General features: G+C 39.7%; 1 protein-coding gene across 1 annotated transcript in view; it reads right to left on the reverse strand.

Annotated features, from left to right (window-relative positions):
• Positions 1 to 21,163, reverse strand: part of ABLIM1 (actin binding LIM protein 1) — a 284,912-nt gene that overhangs the window by 195,509 nt on the left and 68,240 nt on the right. The gene's annotated exons all lie outside the window — the stretch shown is intronic.

The raw sequence follows: 21,163 nt of genomic DNA on the forward strand, positions 1-21,163 counted from the left end.
AAGCAAACTAAATAAAGGGAAAGAAGTAACTCATTAAAGGAGGGAAGGCACTGGAATTAAGAGGAGTTGGAGAAGGTGGGATTTTAGTGGGGACTTAAAGTAAGCGGGAGAGGTCAGGGGTGGGGAAGGAGACTGGAGAGAGTAAGAGATCACAAGTGGCATCACAAAGTCCTTTCCTCATCATACCTTGGAGAGTAGGGCAGTGAAAGAACTATCATCTCCATTTTATTGTTGAAGGAACAAGGTCAGAGGGCTGAAGGGATTCCCAAGGCCACACAATTAGTAAGGAGTAAAGGTAAGTCTTGAACCCAGGTTTTCTGACATTATTTTCCATGTCTTTTCCTGCACAGGCAGCATGTAATGTGCCTAATGTCAGAAAACCTGGCTGTCCCAGCTCTGCCCCTCTGTGTGAGCTCTAATCTTCAGCTTCCTCATATATAAAATAGAGACAATAATGCTTGTGGCTTACCTCATCGGGAGGGTATTGTATGGAAAGGGCTTTGTATTCTAAAAAATCCTATGCATGAGTGAGCTGTATAATTAAACTTTATTTTACTTTGTCTTATGCTGTTCACTATCACTGAACGTGAGTCACCCATCACCCTGTGGGCCAGGGATCACATCCTGCTTTTCCACATCCTCTTCTGCTCACAGTAAAGTACTATGGGCATTAGGAGGAAGAAGATACCACAGCTCATTGGTGGAATCAAGGAAGACTTCATGAAGAAAGTCATATTGTGAATATGGTGATGAAGGAAGGAAGGATAAGCAGGTATAGTTTAACTTTTAAACAGAATGGTGGGTGGGAACTGGAGGGCAAGCATTTCAAGTAGAGGGAATAGGTTGATCAAAAGCACAGAGGTCAGAGTGGATAGAAGGCTAAGCAACTGTGAAGAACCAATCCTAGCTTGAGGCAAACAATGAGTATGACCTTTCATCTCTGAGATTCTATGATGTTTTTTGGTGGATCTCATATAATCTGGTAGGAAATTTCCACCCTACTAAACTGGTAAATCATTCTTGAAATTGTCTGTTTCTTTAATATTTTCCCCTACACTCTCTCTCCCTCTCCCTTTCCCTCTCCCTCTCCCTCTCCCTCTCCAGAAGGACTAGTATTTTTTTTTCTGGCTGCAGGGGCTTGGCTTGGCCTATTCTAACTGTCCTAGGCAGGCAAAGAAACACAGAATTTGGAGTCCTGCACTCTTAATGAGAAAGGAGCTTTTTTGACTTTTCAAAAATTTTCCAGTTTGGTACTTAGAAAGCACCTCTCAGCAAGGAATGTTACAGCTTTACAAATATAATTACTCACTGTTTCTTTTCCACACTGGCAGTGTTCTTATTCCCTTCCCCTTCCTCCCCCCCCCCAGAAAAGAATTTAAACAAGCCAGTCCAAAGATCCCATTAGTATCTGGCTAAGCAGAGAGAAACAACTGTTTCTTGTTAGTAAGATCAGGTGTAACTATCAGCTTGAACACCTGATATGCATACTCTACCTGGGACTATGAACTTGCCCTGTCTCAGCATTAGCTTGTTAACTTAACAGGAGTTTCCCTATCTAGCTCCCCTGGGAGCTCCCTTAGAAACTTGTATTTGTTGCTGGAGTCAGCATTATCTAAGGTCATAAAACTGTGGCTTTCAAAAAATGATTCGTGAATAACCAGTGACTTTGAAAACAAGACCGTCCAAAGTCAAACAGTAATCCTGCCAGAGTCAGTCAATATACATTTATAAAGTACTTACTATATAGGTGCCCCGCACTGTACTGAGCTCTGGTGATACAAAGAAAGGCAAAAATCAGTCCCTGGTGCTAATGGAGCTCATGGTGTAATGGGAGAAATACAAAACGACTACGTACAAACAAACTGTATATAGCGTAAGTAGGAAATAAATAACGGGGGGAATGTTCTAGAATTAGGAGGGATCAAGAAAGACTTTCCTTAGAAAATGGAATGTTAGATGGAACTTGAAGGAATACAAGGAAGCCAGAGAATAGAATGTCTTAACAGTGAGAAGGGCATTGCCATGGGATTACAGAGTACCTGGAAAGGTATAAGATGTAAGAAGACTAGAAAGTGGGAAGGGGGTACTTTATGAAGGGTTCTGAATGCCAAGCAGAATATTTTTTATTTGATCCTGGAGGTAATAGGGAGTCGCCTAAGTTTACTGAGTAGAAGGAGTGGTGGATGTATGATATAGTCCAACACAAACTTTAGGAATCTCACTCGACAGCAGAGTGGAAGATGGACTGGAGTAGGGGGACACTAGTGGCAGAGAGACCAACCAGCAGTCTGTAATCGTTGAAATGTGATGTGAAGAGATAGTGGACATAAGAGATAAGAGGGCATGTGGGAGAAATATTATGAAAGTAAAAATCAAGAGGCCTTGGAAATGGATTAGATATGGGATTGAGAGAGAGTAAAGACTTGAAGGTGACACTTAGGTTGAGAATCTGGGTGACTAGGAGGATGGTGGCATTAGGAAAAGGAAGAGGGGGGATTTGGAGGTGGGAGAAGGTAATGAGTTCAGTTTTGAAAATGTTGGGTTTAAAATGTCTACAGGATATCTAGTTTGAGAAGTCTAATAAGCAATTGGAAGTGTGAGACCAGAGGTCCAGAAAGATTAGGACTAGAAAAACAAATCTGAGAATCATCTTTATAGAAATGATAATTGAATCTGTGGGGAGATGAATGAGATTACCGGGTGTAATAGTACCGAGGAAGAAGAGAAAGGGGCCCTGGACAGAGCTCTGTGGATAACTATGTTAGTGGGTGTGACTTAGATGAAGATCTTGCAAAGAAGAGTGAGAAATGGTGGTCAGATAGGGAGTAGGAGAAGTAGAAATAGAATAGTGTGTCAGGAAAACCTAGAGACAAGAGTATCGAGGAGAAGAGAGCAATCAATAGTGTTGAAGGCTGCAGAGAGGTCAAGAAGAATGCTGATTGAGAAAAGGCCATTAGATCTGGCCATTAAGAAATCAATGGTAACTTTGGAGAAAACAGATAGGAAGCCAGAGCTAAGAAGAGAAGTGAGAGGTCCTGTTACAGATGGCCTTCTCAAGGAGGTTAGCCACAAAAAGGAGAGATATGAGAGGATAGCTAGCTGGGAAGCACGGATCAAGTAAGGGTTTTTTGAGGATGGAGGAGATGTTTGTAGGTAGTAGGGGAACAGCCAATGGAGAGAGAACTATTGAAGATAAGTGAGTGACTGGGTATGCTAGTGATGAACAAGGAAACTGACGGAGAAGATGGAATGAAATGGGATCCCTTGTGCATGTAGAAGGATTTGCCTTGGCAATGAGAAAGATTCTCATTATGTGCTATAGGGGTGAAGGAAGAGATAGTAGTAGAAGGCTTCTTGGTGGTGCAGTAGATAGAGCACTGAGCTTGAAATCAGGTAAGACTCATCTTCATGAGTTCAAATTTAACCTCAGACACTTGCTAGCTGTGTAACCCTGGAAAATCACCTAATTTTACTTCCCTCGGTTTCCTCATCTGGAAAATGAGCTGGAGAAGGAAAGGTCAAACCACTCAAGTATCTTTGCCAAGAAAACCCCAAGGGAGTCATGAAGAGTTGGACATGACTGAAAAATTATTGAACAAGTTCTTACCTATGATCAGAAAGTTATGAATAAAATGACAATTATATTTCTATATTATGATCCTAACCTGTTTTTCCAAATCTCTTATTACTTCTAAGTCAAACTGGGAATGATTCTTAACTGTTCCTCAACCCTCCACCCACTCTCAGTGCTGTATCTTTGATCAACCCATTCCACATGCCTGTAATGCTTGCCCTACTTATCCCTACTCTCTTTTCTCTGGCAAAAGGTAAGCTATTACCCAGACATCCTTCTTTCCTTCAAAACCCAGTTCAAAATGTGGCCTCCTTCATGAAGCCTTCCCTGATATTGCCAACAAGCTTTAGAATCTCTTTCCTCTGAAAAATATTTTACCCATTTTATTTTTTCCTTTAAAAAATTTTATTTTTTCATAACATAGTATAATAAAAAAGATGACTGCACATGAAACTACAAATCGATTATATATAATTTGCTCTTCCTTTTAAATATATAAAGTTATCATGTAAATTTCTTCCCTGTGCCCCCCCACCCTAGAGTTGGCTACCATTAGACACAAATAGGTATGTGTATATATATGTGTGTATATGTATAAAATTATTCTATACATAATTTTATTTATCAGTTCTTTCTCTGGATGCAGATTGCATGTTTCTTCATATGCCCTTTATAATTAATCTGGGTATTTATATTAGATAAAATGACTTATTTGCTTGAAGTCATTCTTAAAACAATATTGCTGTTACTGTATACAATGTTCTCTTGGTTCTGCTCATTTCATTCTTCATTTTTTAAATGCCTTTCCATGTCTTTCTAAAATCATAGAGTTCATCCTTTCTTATAGCACCATAGTATTCCATCACAATCATATAGCACTTTATATGGCATTTATCACATTATACCATGAACTAAAGTTATTATAGTTTTAATAATATACTTGTTTTATTTTCCCCAGCTAGATTATCAGGTCAGGGATGCTGTTTTCCTACTCACTCCCTCTCCTGCAGCACATACCATAGGGACTTGGATGAAAATGGTATTCAATAAATATTTGCTATCTTTGGTGTCTTTCAGCCTAACATTTCTGTTTCCAGCTCTAAGTGAAGTGGCTGAAATTTTGGGATCACTCAAAATTCAGTGATAATTTACATGTGTGAATGCATTTTTAGTAAAAAAAAATTATGTAGGTTAGTTTGGCAGATGTATTTTAAATAAAAGATTTATGTATCTTTCACCTTTTTTCAAGGCAAATCAAAAAAATTATTAAATGCCTAAAACATGTTAGGCACTGCATTAAATGCTAGTGATTTCTGTGTGATTGCCCAGAACAATGGAATGTAATTAATATAAGTAAACAAATACAAAGGAGTTGGATAAAAGAATTAGAACACTCACCTAAGGGGATCTTAATCTGGATCCTAGATTTCAGGGTGTCCATGGACATGGATCAGGAAAAATTATATATTTATTTTTACTGTCCTCTAACTGAAATCTAGTATTTCCTTCAATTGTTAAAAATGCGTGTGAAAAATAAATAAATAAACCAAAAAAATAAAAATGTGAATGTGAGAAGGGTTCCAGAGGCTTCACCAGACTGCCAAAGGGGGTCCATGACACACAAAAAAGTTAAGAACTCCTTACTATAGCCTGGTAGGTGAATATATCAGAGCCTTGCCACAGATCTCCTAACTAAGCCCCATGAAATTGGGAAAATCAGACTTAAACAAGAAACCCTTTGCAAAGGGTCCATTTCATTTTTAGCTAGAATTTTTATGGTTAAGAAAGCAAGCAAGGTTGAGCAGTGACAGGAAAAGACAAATATCATTTCCCCTAGGCATTTCACTCTGAGTGAAGGTGCCAGTACCACAGCTGGCACCAGCTTTCAAGGTCAGAGCTGGGATCAGCAAATGCATTCTACCCACAGAAGCCAGCAAACTTTTCCCTTTGGAAATATACATTACACAGCAAAGGCTTCCAGGCTCAGGGGTGACCTTTTCTTCCTTTTTAAAATTTTAAATGTTCACCAATGATATAGGAGCAGAGATGACTGGAGGATCTATCATGTTTCCTTTTTTTTTTTGGTCCTCAAAAGGCCTCCAGATAGAACCTCAATGCAAAGAGATTGTTTAGAGGAAAAGATGGAATCATATCTTCTTCCTCTTGTGTAGGGGGCTTTAACGGAAGCTGAAAAGTACATATGATGTTCAGTTTTGCTTAGTGCTTTTTCTCTATTATAAGAAGAAGGTTTGAGGAAGAAGAGGGGAATATTGTGAAATGACTGATAAAAAACAAAATTAGTTCATTTAAAAAAAACAAAAGATTTTTTTTTAATCAAAGAGTTACAGAATTAAAAGTTGAGAGAGGCCATTGAGCTAGTCCATCTTCTTGAATTCAGGAAGTACCCTGACTTCAGTTTTTCTAGGTCAATGAGACTTCATTTTTCTAAAGAAAGACTGCCAAAGAAGGAAATTCCACTGGCAGCTCATGGCAGTGATTATACAACAGTTGCCCAAAGGTGCTTTCCTCTGAACCAGTGCTACATCTTGAAATACGCTGACCCAGTTAGTCTGGCTTTGGGAATAATCATGATTTTAACTGGAGCCCCAACTGGCTCCACTGGGAGGCTTTCCTCAGTCATTACTTCATCCTCCAGAGCAGTCTAAGAAATGAGGTTAGTCTTTCCTCCACCTGTTATGGGTCTGGTTTGATGCATGCATTTTCCCCTCACTTAGAGTATTTTTGTCCTAAAATAAGAATCATCTTAAGAGTTCAGTTAAAAACCAAAGTATCATTCATCTGTTCTCTAAGTAGGAGAAAAAACACCAGGCTAATAGAAGAACCCAAAAGTCAAAATTAGTTTCCCACTGTGAAATGCCAAGTCTTGGAAAGGTGCTGCCAGAATTGATTGAACAACATGTGCAACAGGGCTAATTAAAGAGCTTGTGTTATCTCCCATTAATGATCAGTCCAATCTGTGGAAATTCTGTGCTGTGTCACACAGAACTGACCTGGCAGAGTAAGGTTTAAGCTAAGAAGTCACAGACAGGACTAGTGAAAGAGGTCACCATCCTTCAAAAACAGTTTTGAAGCTTCACCCAGGGCCTGACTGCCTATGAGAGAGCCTCAGAAGACCGACTAGAAAACACTTTGTATCCATAGCTTACTTGGGCTACCTGGACCACACAGAACTTTGCTAGCTCAGCAATATCATGGTCACCTTTTATTTCAGAACCAGGGTGGGCTGGAGGTTTAATGCACAGCAGGGAGGAGAGGAATAGATTCCAAAGACAGAGTGGGAGGTTAAGGAAGGAGTATAGACCTGCCTCTGCTGGGAGTGGGGTGGGGACCATCCTTAGTAACAATAATTAGCATGTGCATGTATATGTGTATATGCATGCTTATGTATGTATGTATGTGTACATGCCCAGTAACAATAACATATATATACATATATACACACACACATAGGCAAATATATGTGCGTGTGTATACACTTGCCCAGTAACAATAACTAGGTAGTGTGTGCACATGCACACACGAATGCACACACACGTATGGGGGAGGGAGGCAGTTAAGTGGCATAGTGGATAGTGTTTGGCCTGGAGTCAGGAAAATCTGAGTTCAAATCTGACCTCAGACACATAGTAGCTGTGTGACCCTGGACAAGTCATTTCATCTCTGCTTGCCTTAATCTACTAGAGAAGGAAATGGCAAAACACTTTAGTATCTTTACCAAAAAAAACCAAACAAAAAACCCAAAACAAACCCATGGACGGTATGGTTGACAGGGTCATAAAGAGTATGACATGACTGAACAACAACAAATATACATGTGTAGTATTACATAGATGTCTATATATGTGTGTATACATATATATGTGTGTGTATAGATAGATATACATACATATATACACACATATCTATTTAAGGTTTGCAAAGCACTTTATATATATTCTCCCTTTGGTCCTCACAACAATACTATGCCCATTTTACAAATGAGAAAAATGAGGCCAAGAGAGGTTAAGTGAATTATTCAGGGCCTGAGGAAAGATATACACCCAGGTCTTCCTGACTCCAAGTTCAGTACTATTCACTGGAGGATTTAGGTCTCCTGACTCCAAATCCAGCATTCTTTCCATTTCCCAATGCAGCCTCCCCAAATCTAGATGAATCTCCCCTTCTAAACCCTTCTCTCTGCTCAATATCTCTGTCACTCAAGGTTGCCACCTTGGAGGCATCCTCACTCTCCTCCAGTCTCTAGAACCAGTCCCAGCACCACATCCTGACAATTCTTCCTCTGAGACAACTTTCATATGTAATCTTTCATGCTCATTTCCACAGGCATCACCCTAATCTAGACCTTCTCAACTAGAATAATGCAGTAGCCTCTTACCTTAGCTAATTCTAGGAAGCTAGGTAGTACAGTAGATAGAGTGTAGGACCTAGAGTCAGGAAGACCTGAATTGAAATCTTGCCTCAGACACTAGTTGTGTGGGCCTGGGCTAGTCCCTTCTTGGCCTCAATCTCTCCATCTGTAAAATGTGGATAATAAGGGGCACTTACCCCACAGGGTTTTTGCAAAGATCAAATAAAGCAATACATATAAAGCAGTTTGCAAACCTTAAAGTGCTATATAAATGCTAGCTGCCTCTTTGCTGTTATTCATTCTATATTCAGTGTGGTAGAAATTCAATTTAACATTATCCCAGTTCTGGTTCTGATGCTAGCTAGGTGACCCTAAATACATCACTTAAATTCTCTGAACCTTAGTTACCTCATCTGTAAAAATGAAATAACCAGTGATTACACCACCCTACCAGCCAGGCCTGTTGTGGGAACAGCATTATCATCATGAGGGCTATTAAAATACTACTACTAAAGCAAACTTTCCTCGATTACAACTCTCATCCTCCTGGCTCAGAAGCCATAAACAACTTCATACTTCTGAACCTTAGCTTGTCTGATGACTTTCATGGTCCTCCATAATTGGCCCCCAAACACCTCCTCAACTTCATCCCTCACCAATGAGCAACACATGCATCACCCTTTTCTCTACACCCATTTCTGTCTTTGCCTTTGCTCCTGTCACTCCCTTAACTGGAACCCTTCCTCTGCCACACCCCCATTCTTTGTGGCCCTGCTTGAGTCCTACTTTCACCTAAATGAACATGGTCTCAGAGTCAGGAAAGGCAACCAAATTGGGCAAAGTTATAGAATTTCAGAATTGGAAAGTTGGAAGAGACCTTAGTGACCATCTAGTTCAGTCCACATCTGAAACGAATCCGCATCTTAATGCAACTGATGAGTGATCATCCACCCTCTGCTTGAAGACCTCCAAGGAGGAACAGCCCACTATCTCTGGACGGCCCATTCCACTAGTGGACAGCATTAAGCACGAGGAATTCCCTTTCTGACATTAAGCCTAAATTGACTTCTTTACAACTTAACACCCATTGCTCCTGGTTCTGCACTCTGGAACCAAACAGGATAAAATCTCATCCCTCTTCCAAGTGGCAATGTTTCAAATTTGAAGAAAGCTATTTTCTACCCCCAGTCTTCTCTTTTCCACACTGAACATCCCCAGTTCCTTCAGCCTATTCACCATCATCATCATCATCAAAACTGACCTTAATATAGCACTTACTATGCGTCAGGCACTGTGCTAAACACTTTGCAATTATTACCTCATTTTAATAGCTAATAATAATAGGTAACATTTATATAGTACTTGCTATGTGCCAGCTACTATGCTAAGTGGTTTACAGATATTATCTCATTTGATTCTCCTAATAACCCTGGGAGGTAAGTGCTATTGTTATTACCATTTTATAGATGAGGAAAATGGGGCAAAGGGCAGCTAGAAGACTCATCTTCCTGAGTTCAAGTCTAGTCTTAGATACTTACTAGCTGTGTGATCCTGGGCAAGTCACTTAACACCGTTTGCTTTAGTTTCCTTATCAGTAAAATGAGATGGAGAAGAAAATAGCAAATCCAATATTTTTGTCAAGAAAACTCCAACTGGCCAAGGACAAGGTCATGAAGAGTAGGACACAACTGAAATGACTGAATAACAACAACAACAATACACTGAGGCAGAGGGTAAGTGACTTGCCCAGGTTCACACAGCTAGCAAAGTGTCTGAAGCCTGATTTGAATTCAGGTCTTTTGGACTCCAGGCCCAGAGCCCTATCTCCCGAGTCATCTAGCTGTTTCAAGAACTTTATGGGCCTCAGTTTTCTTCTCTAATGAGGTAGCCAGCCTAGATGGCCTCTAAAGTCCCTTCCATTTCTAACTAGTCTTCACTGATGTTTCTTTTCTCTAAACCCACCTAGAACATATAGTCTGGACCACACGAGTTTATATTGTCTTGTACACATTTCTGTCCCACATACGTTATCTTGGTTTCTCCCAATACAGTATAAGATACTTGAGGGCAGTGGCTACCTGTTTTACTGCTCAATGAGCACATAGTAGGTACTCAACAAACACATGGGCAGGTAGTAACTGGAACAGTTTGGAGCCCCCACCCTCCACCAGTGAGAAGCCCAAGTTCAAATTCTCTTCCAGTGGCTTGGACACCTTGATGTTTCAAACTCCCTTTGTTAACACCTGCTGCTTTAGTAAGTAGCCAGATAGGAAATACTTTAAAATTTTACATACATACATACATACATACATACACACACACACAAATTATTCTGGGTTTCCGTGTTTTCTGTGTAAAGAAAGCACATGTCAAGGACAATAATAAGGGGGGGAAACACGAGGGTAGAGCCAAGAAGCCAGCACTTCCCCTCTAGCACAGGGAAGGAAGCACGTATAAGAGTAGCAGCTGTGGGGCATCCAGAATGCAGGTTTTGTAATCAGGAGGCCTGGTCTCCTTTCCTAACCAGCTGTTTGGCCTTGGGCCAGTCACTTGACTGTCTAAGGCATTTAAGCTCTTCCCAAGAGGGTCCCTTCCTACCTCTCCAGGATTCTGACTCCCCTTCGGCCACACTGACCTGCTGGAGGTTCTTTACACACTTCCACCTCTGCTCTTAGCACTGGCTGTCCCTCATGGTCGAAATGTTTGTTCTCCTTCCTTACTTCTGCCCCCTAGAATCCCTTCAGGACTTTGGCATGAAGCCTTTTCTCGGAAGCTAGATGAGACACAGTGGATAGAATACTAGGCCTGGAGTCAGGAAGACCTGAGTTCAAATTTGGCTTCAGACTACTACCTATATGACCCTGGGCAACTCACTTGACCTCTATCTCAGTTTCCTCAAATGTAAAATGGGGATAATATCACCTACCTTGGAGATGTTGTGAAGATCAAATGAGATCTTTGTAAAGCACTTGGCACTGTGCCTGGTAGGTGCTTAATAAATGCTGGTTGCCTTCCTCTTCATCTCTCCTCCCAAAAAATACCTCCTACTCATTTTGTTTACCTTTTGTATTCGTTTGAATAAGTTTCCCTCCCCCATTATAATGTAAGCTCCCTGAGGGGAGGGGAGGCAGAATTTTTGTCCCAGTATGCCAAGCCCTTAGGAAAGTGCCTGGCACATAATTATAGCTGATTCCTGATTGAAAAACTCTGATACTCAACTATTAAATCCCTACTATGTCCTAGGTATTGGGCACACAGAGACAAGAATTTTACTTCATTCCATTTAGGAAATCACATGACTATATAAAAGCAAGAACAAAATAGGTATAAATAAAACATTTAAAAATAAACGCCAGGTAATTGCTTATATGTAAATGGCTAAGTATGGACTAGACCTGTGAGCTCATTGCTACAGGAAACTTCCAGATGAGGAAAGTCCCTCTACTACTAAGGGAGGTTGGCACTTCTCTGCAATTAAAAGGCTTAGCCAGTTGCTTTGAATACTGAGAAACTGACTTGCCCAGGGTCACAAAGCCTGTATGTGATTTCAAGGACAGCAAGACCAAGCTCTATCCAGGTAACAAAGCTGCCTCTCACAAGTGTAAATGAATGAATGGGGGGAGGACGGGTAATCAAGTGTCAAGTGCTATATTAACTGCTGGTACTACAAACATAGAAATGAAGACAATCCAATACATATTTATGAAGCACCTACTATGTGCAGAGTGCCTCAGAGATACAATTAATGAGAAGAAAGACTGATTCCACCCTCAAGAAGCTTGCAATCTAATAGAAAAAGACAGCAAATATGGGGTGAGGAGTTAGCCAGAGTGGGGCACTGTGTTTTGGAAACTCATCAGGATAGTAAATGGAGCCAAAGGGGAGTAGATTACCACACTCTTTCCATAGCACTGGCAGTGTTGCTTTGATTGTGATTCCAGAACTAGGAAAGCGAAAGGGAGAAAGAAGAAGATGGGCATAGAATAAAGTGGGGCCAGCCTGATATTGCAGGCCACTTGTCCACAATCAGACAAGCAGGGGCCCCAGGGCAGGAATTTCAGATCTGCAACGTGGAGGTAACGTTTACACCACCTACTTTACAGGGTTGTTGTACCCCCTCTAGTGCTATACAAACCTGAGCTACTATTACAACTGAAAAAAGAATGCTTGACTTTGAGTCAGAAAACCTGAAATAATAATTAGCTGGCATCTCTTAAGGTTTGAAAAATGCTTTATAAATATCTCATTGTATCCTCACAGCAATCATGTTAGGTAGATCCTACTATTACCCCCATTTTTACAGCTGAAGAAACTGAGGCAAGCAGAGGTTAAATGAATTGCCCAGGGTCACACTGCTAGTAAATGTCTGAGACTGGATTTGAGCAGAGGTCTCCCTGACTCTGGGCCCAGTACCCTGCCTACTGTGTCACCTCGATTCAGAGAAGGGCTGGTAAGGATCCAGTGAGAGAAGACATGCCAAAGTGTTGGCAACTCATTAAAGCAAGAGAATATTAATCATAATAATGGATTCATATATTGTTTTTAAAGCTTACAAAGCATTTTATATACATTAGCTGATTTGAGCCTTCCAACTACCTTGTGAAATAGATACTAAGCATTATTATCCTGGTTTCATAGATGAGGAAACAGAAGGTCAGGGGCTAAATTATTTGCCCATAGTCACCTAGTGTCAGGGGCAGGATTTGAACTTAGGGTTTCTCTGACTCCCAATCCACCACCTATCCATTCCATCAGGCTACTTCTGAAAATGGTTATCACCGTAGCATTATTTTCCATGGAAAATAAAAAAAATAAAAAAAAAAAAAAAACACTTGAATTTGCAATAACAAAAAAAAAATGTCGAAGCTAAGAATTTTATTTGCCTGTGAAGGTAGGCTTCCTCTTTCATGTTAAATGTCAAATATGTTCCCCAGTTCTGCTGCTTACTGCTTGTGTGACCTTGGGTGAGTCATTTAACCTTTGGTCCTCAGTGTCCTCATCTGTGAAATGGGGAGATTGGACTCCAAGATGTCTATGGCATCTTCTAGTTCTATATTCTATGCCCAACATATTTCCCATCCCTGCATGATTATGGGCAAGTTACTTAGTCTTCTCTGCACCTAGTTTCTCATTTGTAAATAAGGAGAGTAGAATAGATGGCCCCTAAGATCACTTCCAATTCTAGACCTTGTCCCCACCCCAGAGTCACCATTTTGTGGTTAGAATGGCTGTTTTCACACCTCCAAAGTCTTTCCCACCCACAATCTCTCCTTTATGTAAGACTTTAACTGCTATTGTGGCTGGGGAAGAAGAAACACTCAAGTTTAAATAAATGTATGGAGGGATTAATTTGCAGTTTACCCAAAAGCCTGTTTCCTACTGTGGCAAGTGGTAGTTATTTGATGCTGCACTCTGCTACCCTGTCATTAGTGACCCAAAATGAGCCTTCTCTTTAATTGGCTTTCCTGACCTAATTTTCTTATACAATGTCAATTTGGTAAAGCTGGATTACCAGGCACAAAGGATCAGGCTGCCTTGGCCTATCCATCCCTATCAGATGTGAGATCCTGATGGGTTCATTCTAGCTTGCCCTGCAGAAAGGCAAATCTGCCCACTTTGAAAGATTGTGTCCCAACCCCTGATACACTTAATTTACCTTTTTCTTGGAGATCAATTGCTCTGGCTTCTCCAATACAACCAAATGATACTGTCAGCCTGGTTTAAGTGGATTCATTTCCCAATTATAGAAATGGGCCAGGATCAAATGCAGTTAATCCTTAAGTAAAGGATAGGTCTCTTTCCTGGACACAAAGACATAAGAGAGCCACAAATACCTCCCTATAAAAGCAAACTACACAGGTTCCTTCGAAGTACCACACCTGCCATCTACCCAAGGCTTAATCTTAGGAACAGATTAAAATCAGCTCCTGCAAAGCCTCCTCCTCCCACCTGTCAGAGGCACACCTCAGCACTGAAATGACAGTCATTAATCTCAAGATTCCTAGTCTCTGAAGGAAGAAAATCCCTTCTGAAATTTGATCTAACTTTTCAGGCTACCCTAGAACCTGAGTTTGACCCCTCACACCACTAACACTATTTGGAAATAGAGGGAAGCAAATGAATACTAACACTGTCTGAGTTCTGGTGGCAGAACTCCATGTCTTTATTGAATGCTGGGAAACAAACCTCTTGCCTGACTTGGAGACAGGAAGTGACTGCTGCCGGGAAACTCTTATGGGAACCTAAATTAAAAGAGAAGGGCATTAAAAATAACCATAAGATAACTGAGGACCTGGAAGGGACCTTAGAGGTCACTTAGCACAACTCCTCATTTTACAGAGGAGGAAACTGAGGCCCAGAGAGGTGACTTGCCTGAGGCTGTAAATATAATAAGAGGCAGAACTTACATCCTCTGACTACAAATTCAATGCCCTTTCCATTAAATCATGCTGTCTTTATTTAGAAAAGCTATATTCAACTCATTAGCCCTAGGTTCCCCATTGGGGCCTAGCTTCACATACTGGCATCTGCTACCTTTGCAGTCTATAAGGTCACTCACAGGGCTCACCTTTCAGGCAGCAGGAGACGCAACATCATCCCCCGATAAAACATTAACTCCTTAAGGAAGTAAGTTTGTTCATTCTATCTTTATCTCTTGGGCACTTAATAAGTGCTCATCGGAGGGAAAAGCAGGGTTAGAATCAGATCACCTAGGATTGTAAAGTGTACAAAACCAGGTTGATTCCTTACTACTTGTTAAGTCATGAAGGAAAAGGAATTTTCATGACAAAACGTTATATACATGATTTATTGACTTTTCATTTTAAGTTATAATCTTTACTAATAAATTTGAAATGACATTTACAAAATTATTTCTCATTTCTTAGGAACATAGCTATATCCCATAGTAAAGTATACTTCTGACAGTTTGAGATGGACTAATGGTACACATCCTAGCAGACATACCATGTCTATTTCATCATTTTTCACATATGTTTATCCTTAATTATGTCACTGTAAAGCACCCAGGACTTTGAGCTTTAAGGTATAAGCCTGCCTCCCTATGACCTGGTACCAGGTCATATATAATATGGGATTTTATTATTTTATATATAATTATATAAATTCCCAATAACAGGGAATTTAAAGGACCTCTAATCCTGGAGGGAAGGAAGGAAGGAGGGAGGGAGGGAGGGAGATAGATAGATAGATAGATAGATAGATAGATAGATAGATAGATAGATAGATAGATAGATAGATAGACGAGTAAAATGAATGAATGAATTGATTAATTAATTAAATTCTAGGGTGGAGTTGGTAGGGAGAAGAAAAACACCTGATTACTAGGGGTGTCCCCTAAAATCAGCTAACAGTGAACATTTACTTCATCTAATCATAAATTATTTTAACACAGGTGTTCCAGAAGAATAATAAAAAATACATATCTGAGTGGCAAAACCAGGGCTCATTAGGAATTTTGAGTTTGTGATTATTTATGGAAACTCCAGATCCAAATTTCTTTTCCTTTTGACTCTTTTAACTTGACATTTCTTATGAATGACCCTGCAGAATCACTGAATTTTAGTTTGACTTTCCAAAAAGAGTCCAAAAAAGATGCTTAAATCTATGTCAGGTCCTACTTTGACTGTGGCTGACTAATTCCACTCTCATATGCCAATCTGAGCTGCCATCTGTCTTAAAAGGAGCAGGTAACCCTTCCAACTAACTGAAACAGGAATCTATCTGTACCTTGAATGGGCCCAGAGACTTTCTAAGATGAACACTGTACACAGAAGTCTGCCTATAACAAAGAAAACAAAAATTCTGAGGGTGAGGGAAATCTCTACTGCAATGCAGAAGAATTATAGCTATTTACCCACCACTATTTCAATGATATCAACATACCTAATGCTACAAGCCTTTGAGCATATCTATTTTATGCCATAATAAATTATGTTTATTGGTCAATAAATAATGCATAACCCTTTCAGGTCCTGGCTCATGTGGTTATTTTTTGTTCTCTTCCTTCAAGTCTGATTTGGACAGACTTGGGGAAAAACTGCAGAGGAATGATTTTGCAAATCACACATAGGAGAGATTTTATGTTGTTTCATTGGGAATTCCTGTATGTGAGAAGTGACAAGATAAAGTATATCTGCAGAGGTTCTATGAGGAGAAATAATAGGTCATAAGGAGAGTTGGATAATTTTAGCATGACGATGTCCTTTGAAAAATGATCGTTTAGAGATGAGAATAGACCTACATATAGAAATATTTTGTTGGACTCTGATATTCACTCAAACTTTTCTCCTCTTAAAGTGAATATTGTATGGAACCAACCATCCTGGATATGGCCCAAGAAGAAGATGGAACTCAGGATCTCCTCTATTAAAATATACAAAAAGCTTATTTCAAATTATTTCATATGGACATTACAAAACTTTCTACATATTGAGAGCATAAGCTTTGCATAAACTTGCTTTGTTATATTTTTAAATGACTTCTTTGTATGATAGCTGTGGGACTACATTCAGTCCAGCTATTTTAGGTGGTCAGTCATTTGTTTTTCTTTTCTTCCCCACTGATAAGTTTCCAGTGAAATCCATATTGGTGTATTGCCAAAGTAAATGAAGCACAAGATAAGTGGGTGGTTTTTTTTTTAATCTTAATTAAAGTGAAGTGGTGATGCGTTTGGTTGGTGTGATTATTTTTTTTTTCTTAGCACAGCTTATAATTTTAAAGCAAATAAATTTAAGTTACTCATTTGCCCCACATATGAATATAGTCTTTCTGGCTCTATTCTCTGGCTTTTGGCAACTGTTTCTTCCTGTAGTCCCCCCATTGTGGTAGACAATGAACAGTTTTCTTTTGCTTCTCATGCTTTTACAAGAATCTGACATGCCATGAACAGCCTGGCAGGACTACAGCTAATGAAACTTCCTTTTCTTATGTCTGATTGTCTTAAAGCTGTTTCTCTCAAGTGCTAAGTGAAGTCCAGGTGAATGATGAGAAGAAACAATTCCACAGAAAGCAGCTAACAGAGATTGAGAAGAGATAGCTCTTCAGGCCTCACATCCAGAATACTCAATGAGTTCCCTCCCACTAACACAAGGTTTTTAGACAGCATGATGTTTTTTTACCAACACATATCTGTCTGAACAAATTTCATTCTAATCATTTCATCTGCTACTTTCTTGGAAAAGAGCTTGTAAAAGATAGAAATGGAAGAATTTGGAAGAGAAATGATGCCATCAGGAAGAGTCCCCTTCTTGGGTTGGAGTGTTCTCAAACAGGAACAGCCCCAGAGAAATGCCAGTGAGGATGAGGACGGTAGCATTAGAAAGTTTGAAACAATAGGGTTATTCTTATAAGTAAATAAGCACCACAGAAGTAGTACTACTGATAAACTGGTATATTTATAGTCTTTACCACTGACAAAGCACTTTATTGTACTATCTCATTAGATCCTTATAACAGTCCTATTAAGGGGCAGCTAGGTGGTACAGTGGGTAGAACTGGAGTCAGGAAGACCTGAGTTCAAATCCAGTCTCAGACGCTTGACATTTACTAGCTTGTGTGACCCTGGGCAAGTCACTTAACCCCAACTGCCTCACAAAAACATCTGAAAAACAAAAGCCAAAAAACCCCAACCCTATTAAACAGGTAGACCAGACTTTCTCTAACTTCAAAAGGTCTGTTTGTGAGTCATAAGTTTGGATATTTCCCTTTACTAAGAGAAAGTGGAATCTCCCTACACCTTCACAGACTGTTCAATGGTCAGTTGTGGCCAAACTAAACAAACTGTCTAGTGGTCCATCTTTTAGTGATGAGATTCTCCTGCTGTGGGGAAGCCAGTTGTCAGGTGACAGTCCATTACTTGGGTCTGTACACAGAACCTCTTTAGCCATATGCTATGTGGAGATATCTTTTCTCCATTTCTATCAGTCACCTTATAACTTGGTAGGTTCTGCTAGAATTTATGATTGTCTTCTATAGCCTTCAAGAGCCCTAGAGAATATCTCCATGCTGCAATGAAATATGAGAACAGAATTCTCAGGGAAGGGAGAACTATTATTATTTCTCTCCCCACCCTCAATATTTTACAAATGGGGGAACTGAGATGCAGAGAGGTTATGTGATTTGCACATGGTCACAAAGTTATGAAGGAGAAGAGCTAGCACCTGAACCCAGTCTACAACACCAGAACTTCTTAACTTGGGTCCATGAACCTTTTGCTGTGGATGGATTTCAAGAGGTTCGTTCATTTGGATGGGGAAAAAAATGGCATCTTGTTTTTACTAACTTTTAACTAAAATTTAGCATTTCCTTTCATTGTAAATTTTTGTGTTTACAAAAACATTCTGAGAAAAAGTCTACGTTTTATCAGGTTGTCAAAGGGCTCCATGATATAAAAAAAGGTTAAGAATTTCTACATTATACCAAAGTAATCTGTTAGGAATTGTATTGGGTTTATTTAGGCCAAAAGAGTTCACGTTTTCTATATATTCTCTCTCTGCATGGGGTATTAAGCATACATTGATCAGTCTGCAATCAGCCTCTTCAAAGTTTTCAATGCATAGTGGTGCTTAATAAATGTTTTTTTTTACTAGTTTCAATTTAATATGTATTTATTAGATGGCTACTATGTGCAGAGCACTCTACTATCTTCAGATCTCCTCTATAATATATGATATTCCCAACTTTCATAGAACCAACATAGAACTAACCTTTTCCACTGAAACAGCTTTATAAAATGTATAAACCAGTGAACTGCTAGCTTGAGCAGCAAGTAACTCAAAAAGAGATTATGAAAGGAATAATGATGATGACAAAACCAAACTAAAGGGAAAAGCGCAAAGACTTGTTGAAATCCTAGATCCTGTGAGCCCTGGGACAGAATGGATGGATCAGGCTCAAATTAGGACTAAGTCCTTCTTTGAATGAATAACAAACCCAATTTCTGGCTGAATCAACCAAAGGTGAGGAGGCAGGGAGGCACCTGAAAGCCAGGGCATAATCAGGATTTTTAGCTACTGGGTGGGTTTCCACTGAGAGCTGCCTAATGCTAATGGAGTGACAAGCAGGAACTGCAGCCCAGCTAAGTCAGTTCTTTAGTAAGAAAATAGTGGATTTCTGGTATCAGAAGCATAAAAAAAAAATCTTCCTTTAAACCTCATGATCACAGAAAAAACAAGTTCGCTTGACCTATCCCACAGACCTTTGATTATTCAACATTTAGCTAAGTTTGGTTCTCTACTGCCAAAGGAAATAAGGCTTACTTTTTTTTTTTCTGAAAAATAATGATCCCATATCTATAAAGGGCTGATATCCATTAGAGCTGCTCATTCCACACAGGGACAAAAGGAAAGAATTCTGTAACTGAAATTCCTACATAACTCATAGCTCTCTTCACTCAAGGTTCAGTGAGCTTTGCATCAGTTCCATTTGTAAAGTCAGGTAACTAAGAACTGCTGCACCCAGTGGGCAAATGACACAAAGTTTCCCTTAGTTGACAGGGAGTGAGACCCCAGGACACAAGTTTTGCACTTCTTCTAGAGAAATTGCTAAAGTAAGTATGGAGGGTGGGAGGAGGGAAAGGTGAAGAATAGGATGGGAGAACTTGCCTCAGTGTTCTGAATCTAGGTGCTGTCAGTCTCCTCTAAATCAGTGCCCTGGGAAAAAGCTAGTTGCACCAGCTTAGTTATAGATCTCATCAAAAACAACTTCATTGGGCTTCTGTGAAGCTGGATTCTTATGATTCTTGTGAAGGTTATGGTCCCTTAAACTGCGAAAGGACCAAAGAAAACCTGGGGGAGATTTCCCTAGAGTCCAAATGCAATATTTGAATGTCACAAGCACAGCAAGAGCAGAATATATGTGATAAACACCGAGTATGTTGCAAACCCATTTATTTCATCTATCTTATACATGCTGGCAGTAAACTGCAAGTCTTGATGGAATACACCTATTGCCTTTCTTTGGACAGTATTCGTTTATTGGCAGAGAAAGGAAGAACTGACCTAGGTAAGCCTTCAGGGTTTGGAAAAGGGAACAACTCCAGCTATCTGGGCATACCATGAAGTCCTGTTTTATCTCAGTCATTGTTGTGTGCTTTGCTGGCGAGGTGACTCCTAAGGTGGTGGTCAAGGTAGGAAGAATTTGTGCTATGTCTGTGTATTATTTTCCACATAGTAATTCAGATATAACCCAGAGAACCCTCTTTAAATGTGACTCTGTTTCTTGATTTTCTCACCTTTAAAATTTGAGGGTTGTAAAAGATGATCTCTGAGGTCCTATGTAGCTCTATGGTTCTATGATATTGTGTTGCCTAAAGTAAACTATAATTATATTGTTGAAGAAATAACATTTTTGGTGAAAGAATAGGTGTTTAAAAATTTTTATTGTAATGTAACCATGGTATGGTGAGGAGCCTGAAGTAAGGTTCTAATTGAAATTTAATAGTTTCTTCTCTTGTATGACCTTAGGCAAGTTACCTTACTTCTCTGGGCCTCAGTTTACTCATCTATAAATGAGGGGGCTTAGACTAGATGACCTCCAAGTGAGTTAGATTTAGATGACCTCTAAGGTCCCAACTAACTCTATATCTATAATCCCTCTGGGGATATGTTTAAGAACCACCAGATGGAACACTAATTACCCTGCTGGGAGAATGTGGGAATCCTTGATAAGGTTGTAAATTGTCATGCCATGAGGAAGGGTTGATTAAATCTCTTCCTTTGCTTGATGCATACTTGTGAGAGGATGGTCCAGGTGGACAAGTATGCTAATTCTTACTCCTGGCTTCTATTGGGTCTTTCTTGTTTTCTCATTCACTGCTTACATCAGTTTTATATATTTCCCTCCAAATTTTCATAGTGGTCTGGTCATTGTTCACACCACCAGGCATATAGTGCCTATAGCACACTGAAAGAAGTGGGAAAACATCCCATTCTTCCTCTGAGAAACCTTTGACACACTCCATGAAGGAGCCAGCAAATTTTAGCGTCCCCATTTTCCAGATAAGGAAATACTTATCTCAGGGTCACAGGGTAGCTGTAACAAGTGTAGGGCTTGGTCCTCCAAACCACAGCAAATTCTCCAAGAATCATCACACACATCTGTATATACACACTCATATGTACACACACACATATGTATGTATTTCTGACATTTCTGAATATTCTTGACAACACTTACTAACAGTTATCACACTTGCAGAT

Source organism: Petaurus breviceps, unplaced genomic scaffold (genome assembly GCF_028583685.1).
Source record: "Petaurus breviceps papuanus isolate PSGF00001 unplaced genomic scaffold, PetGlider_PUasm1.0 37, whole genome shotgun sequence".
Taxonomy (NCBI): Eukaryota; Metazoa; Chordata; class Mammalia; order Diprotodontia; family Petauridae; genus Petaurus; species Petaurus breviceps.